General features: G+C 49.6%; 1 pseudogene; it reads right to left on the bottom strand.

The window, feature by feature from the left end:
- Positions 1–3,369: 3,369 nt before the first annotated feature.
- Positions 3,370–4,713, bottom strand: LOC100897581 (zinc finger BED domain-containing protein 5-like; annotated as a pseudogene).
- Positions 4,714–5,416: the final 703 nt, after the last annotated feature.

Genomic DNA, 5,416 nt, shown 5'->3' with positions numbered 1-5,416 from the left:
TGACCGTGATGCCGCCGCTGGCGTTGAGACGTGGTTGCGCCTGCTGAACTACTCCACGGATGTCGCAGAAAATCCGAAGGAGGTTCTCTGCGGAAAACCGCTTGCTCTCATCGGTAGGAATGAAGTCGACCTCGAATCCCGCCGCACTTGGGCCAAAAGTACGGTTGAATCGTCGGACCGTTCTCTCGGCCTTTCTCGTTGCCAGGAATTGGGCCTTGTCCTCCTTGGAGAGCACTTGGGTCCACGGCTGGTCGTCCCCAACTCTTCCAGGTTCCTCTTCGCCTACGTTCTCCACGTCGGTGGTCTCTACTTCGGGTTGCCGACCGCGATCGTCATCGGTCTCTTCCTCGGACAGTTCCGTCATGTCAGCGTCCGCGATGAGCGGTGAGCTGTCCTCTCTAAGCTTCTTCATCTCTGTGGCCTTCCCCGCGCTCGAAGAGCTCTCAGTACCTCGATCTCTCTTGTTCCTGACTCGAGAAGGAGCAGCGGCGGCGACGGCGGCTGCGGCGGCGGCCATAGAGGCGGCCGTCGCTGCGGCGCGTGCTTCGGCGGCTGACATCACAACACCCGCAGTGTCGGTCTCCGCGGACCCGGCCGAGGTAGCTGGCATCGGCGGGGTGAAGAATCGAACAGCTGACTGAGGGAATCACGAAACGGGATGACACAGCTCAATGAGGCCGAAATAAGTCGCGAATAGAGTCGAAGAATGAGCTAGTGCTGCACGAGAAGGGGCTGGCGGTAGACAACCGCAAATTTCCAAGGCAGGCACAAGATATCACAAGATCAGACGGAGCGACGGAAAATACGTCCGCACCGTACGAAGACCCATGAATGAATGAAGCTTCGAGAATTATTGATCCCTTCATCCATTTTCTCATGGTTCTATTCCAAAAGGCATCAAGTCCGACCCGTCTGCTGGCTCCGACAGGCCCCAGAAAATTCACGGATTTCTGGGAATGCATGGATATGACTCGGAGCCTTATCGAGCACATAGAACCCAAGTTTCCTCTTGATTAGGCGCCTCCATCTTTCGCCAGATCAAAAACCCTCTTTTTTCGAAGACGTTGAAAATGGACTCAGTGCCGTTTGGAAACGGAGACGTCACATGCTTCTCGAGGGCCAAACGAGAGATAACCAAGCAGAAAAAAGACGCGAATCGAAAGTGGAGAAGAGCCAGAAAATATGGGGACCAATCTTCTATCTTCTATCTATATCTATATATCTATCTATATATATATATATATATTATATTTATATATATATATAAAAAGCGAATGTATGTCTGTCTGTGTGTCCGCAATAGACTCCCAAACCGTTCAGCGGATCGCCGTCAATTTTAGTCTGATGGTCCACCTGGATTCCGCGAAGGTCCTTAGGGGGTTGCTGTGTGTCAGCGATCCACCGTTTCACCGAAAACAGAAATTATTACGTCCAAGCTGGTGCTTCGTTGTTGAAAAAGCTGAGATTTATACCGGTGACCTATAGGCTCTCAAACCATTGCGCGGATCGACGCCAATTATTTTGGTCAGATGGTCCACCGGGCTCTTTGGGAAGGTTCTTAAGGGGTCGTTGTCTGTCTGCGGTTCACCGTTCTGTTAAAGAAGACAATTATTGCGTCCAATTGGTGCTTCGTCGTTGGATGCGAGTTTCAATTTACCGTTGCTGGGAACGGGTGGAACAGGGAGACAGCTAAATTAATAGAAAGGGGGTAAACGGGTGCCCGTTCAGATCGTGGCAAGTCAGGGGACTTTGCTCTCAAAGAAAATGTGGAGACGGAGAGAGCGGGAGGAAGGAGAAGCAAGGGGAAATCTTGAAACGGATAAGCACGAACGGGGAAAACTAACCCGATTCGCATCCATTGGAGTTGAAATCAGCCGAGAAATTAGCACGGGAAGATGAGGGGAGGGGACTGGACCTCACGATCATCAGTGTTAAGAGCGGAAACAGACATGAGGAGGCCAGTTCTCGGCGAGGTTCAACAAGAAAGCGCGTATATCCGAATTCACTCATTCCGGTTCCTCATTCAACGCTGCTGAAAATAGAGGACAGGCAGACGCGTTTTTCTGGACGGATGGAAGAAGATTTTGAAGCCCAGGGAGAGGGGAGAAATGGAAGGGACTTGTGATACGGGGTATATAGGGACCACGGAGAAGGTAATCGAGGGCACGGAGGGAGAACGGGAGAAGGATTTAACGGGAGGAAAGGTAGGGAGACGAGCGAGAGACACGGGGAAACAACGGGAAACGGAAAAGAGGAAAGTGGGGCTGGATGAGAACGTGGTACTCGAGAGGATAGAGCATCGGAGGGAAGATATAGGGGTGAACGGGGAAATAGAGAGAAACAGGGGTACAGAGAGAAACGGGGATTCAGAGAGAAACGGGGGTACAGAGAGAGACGGGAAAGAATTGATAAATTAGACGGAAATGAGGGTATAAGATGAAACGGGGCGGAAGGAGAAGGGACATGGAGCAAATTGAAGGGAGAGAAAATCGAAAATACGCAAAAGGGAAGAACACCAAACGCGGAGGAACACGAAATGCTCGCGGCAAAGCGCGACGGGCACGGCTAGAGCATTGTCCGGTTTTCGCCTTGGCAATCTATCTATATATATATATAAAAGCGAATGTATGTCTGTGGATAACCTATAGACTCAGTGTTTCCCAAGCAGAATTTCTCATGCCCAACCGAACCGCTCTTGTGAGAGACCGTACCCACGATCGATTCCATGGATGCGTTGAAGGGCAAGCGTAAAAATGAACACTGTGTATACTCCCAATATCAAATTTTATTGCGCTTAAATCACGTATACATCAGTGTTGACATTTTCTAGATAAGATGAGAGCGAAAGAACGTGATTTCATGACTTGAGACAGTTTGTTCCAATCTCTCATTAATGATTAATCGATTAATGAGAGAAGTGGGCTTCCTGCTCAGAGCAGAGCTTCTTTATCCTAGGCTGGATGGAGGTGAGCTTCAATCTCAAATCTCCTCGTCTGGTGATATCGAGACGGCTCCTCTTTGCGCTCACCAGATCATTCACGGCGCTGAACCCACACTCGACTAAATAAGACGACGGAAAGTGGATCAACATTTCACGTGCGCGGCCACTGCACTTGGGGAAATGTGCGCGTACATCTCCATTCAACCACCAAAGTATTCCTGCGCTTTTGAAAATGGCCCGCATGACCTGGCTTGATTGTATCTCGGCCAATTCCTGCTGAAAATCAAGCTCGGCTTCAGTGAGGTCGAACAGGAAGGGCTGACTAATCCAAGGGGGGAAATCCATGGCGATTATATCACTGAACCTCTGGGTGGAATCGGTCGCGAGCATTCCCAGATGCTCAGCGATCGTTCTCAGGGCTTCCGAAGTCACTCGACACTTCTTGAGCCACGGAAATTGGTCGAAACGTTCTGCCTCAACGTTATTCTTCGCGAGGCTGAGTAATTTATGAAGCCCTGGACTTTCTCCTTCGCGTCGAAGAGGGTGACGTTCTTCCCTTGAAGCTTCAAATTCAGTTCATTGAGAAAACTGAATAGGTCAGTGAGATAGCTCAAGAATGCCCTCCCATTGAGTGAACGGAGGGACGCAATATCTTCACATTCGCCCAGGAACTCGGATAAAGCATCGAACAACTACATGAATCTTCTTAGGCAATTGCCCTTAGAAAGCCAGCGCACTTCGGTATGGATCAGAAGTCGCACATGCTTCTCTTGGAGGTTCAGACAAAGCTGCTTGAAAAGACGCTCCGACTTCGAGTTTGCTTTGATTTTGTTCACGCATCTGATCACGGCCCTCATGATCTGATGTAGAGCTGGCGACAAGTTCTTAGCGACGAGGTTTTCGCGGTGAATGACGCAATGAATCACGAGCATCTCGGGATTCAGATCTTTTAGCAGCTTCAAACAGCCTTTGTTCTTCCCAATCATGGTCGGGGCCCCATCTGCGACGCATGAAACAATATTCTCCAGCGGTATAAAATTCTCATCGAAGAACTCCTTTAAGGCTCTGAAAATGTCTTCTGCGGTAGTGGTTGTTTCCAGAGCTCTACAGAACAACATCTCCCCTCGTAGGTCCTCGTTATCGATGTACCTGACGTAGGTCATGAGCAGTGCCTCACTATCCCGTATAGTCGACTCGTCCAATTGGAGAGAAAATGTGCAACTTCGCAACTTCTCGACGAGCTGTAGTTCGACATCTTCCGCCATCCGGTCGATTCTCCTCGACACAGTGTTGTTGCTCAGTGGTAGAGCGCGCACGTCTTTATCGTCTGCCTGGTTCACGGTTCTCAAAAAAGTAGAGATCGCCGGTTTTATCAGTTGCTCACCCAGCGAATGGTTCTTACCAGCTTTGGCGATTAGCAAGGAGATCTCAAAGCTCGCCTCCTGAACTCGATTCGCGCTCGCTCTTGTCGACTTAGAAATCGAGCTCGATGGATCTCCGCTCGAGGGGGAGTTGGCTCGCAACATGAATTGCTGACGAAGAGCTTCGAAATGCTCCAAGGATGAATTTTCATGATCTCTGTGCTTCGTTTCAAGATGAAGCTTAAGACGCTCTTCTCTCATCGATTCATTCGAGAAACCCCGGAAACAAATCAAGCAAAAAGGTGTAAACTCATCTCTCGTGTCTGCGATGAATCCGTATCGCAGAAATCTTTCCTGATACTTCCGCTTGTTGATAACCAGTTTGCGTCTTTTCGCCTCAAAATCAATCATGTTTCTTGTTACGGAATAAGAGACTCGTGATTCGTGATGTAGTCTCCACAACTGCTCCTGATGTGATTTCGAACTTGAGGAATCATCAATGACCGTTATAACGGCTGTTTTTCGATTTCTAGCGCGAATTGCGATGGATGCGGCAACTTCGAAACTTAGACATCGGGGAGGGGAGATTGAAATTCCGATGCCGTCAAAGACATGACGTCCAGCTGCTATTTCCGATGCATGCCGTGTTTCAATCTGTTCAATGAGTACTTGAGCGTCTCATGCCGGACGGTATTGCAGCTGAGTAGCATGAAATGAGGCGTATGGACCGTGCTTGCCGTCAAAGAAGCCATGACCAAAAATTTGGGCGCTTGCCCGTTCTTGGGAAACACTGCTATAGACTATCAAACCGTTCAGCGGATCGCCGTCAATCGTGGTCTGATGGTCCACCCGGATTCCGCGAAGGTTCTTGGGGGTGTGCTTTGAGTCAGCGATCTACCGTTCCACCAAAAAGAGGCCGAACAGGGTCGCGGCAACGCGCGACGAGCACGGCTAGTATGAAATCGATCGGACTGATGAGATAGAGTTCCGAACTATGCAAAACAAACTGAAGGCGGCCGTCAGTGAGAAAGAAAAGACACGTTACGAGAGTCTGAGTAGACAGATTCTGAACGGACTCCGGAGTGAGAGGGCGAAGAGATTCTGGAGATATGTC

This window comes from Galendromus occidentalis, unplaced genomic scaffold, assembly GCF_000255335.2.
Source record: "Galendromus occidentalis unplaced genomic scaffold, Mocc_1.1 scf7180000076566, whole genome shotgun sequence".
NCBI lineage: Eukaryota > Metazoa > Arthropoda > Arachnida > Mesostigmata > Phytoseiidae > Galendromus > Galendromus occidentalis.
The sequence above is the reverse complement of the archived record's forward strand: the minus strand, read 5'-3'. Positions and strand labels throughout refer to the sequence as shown.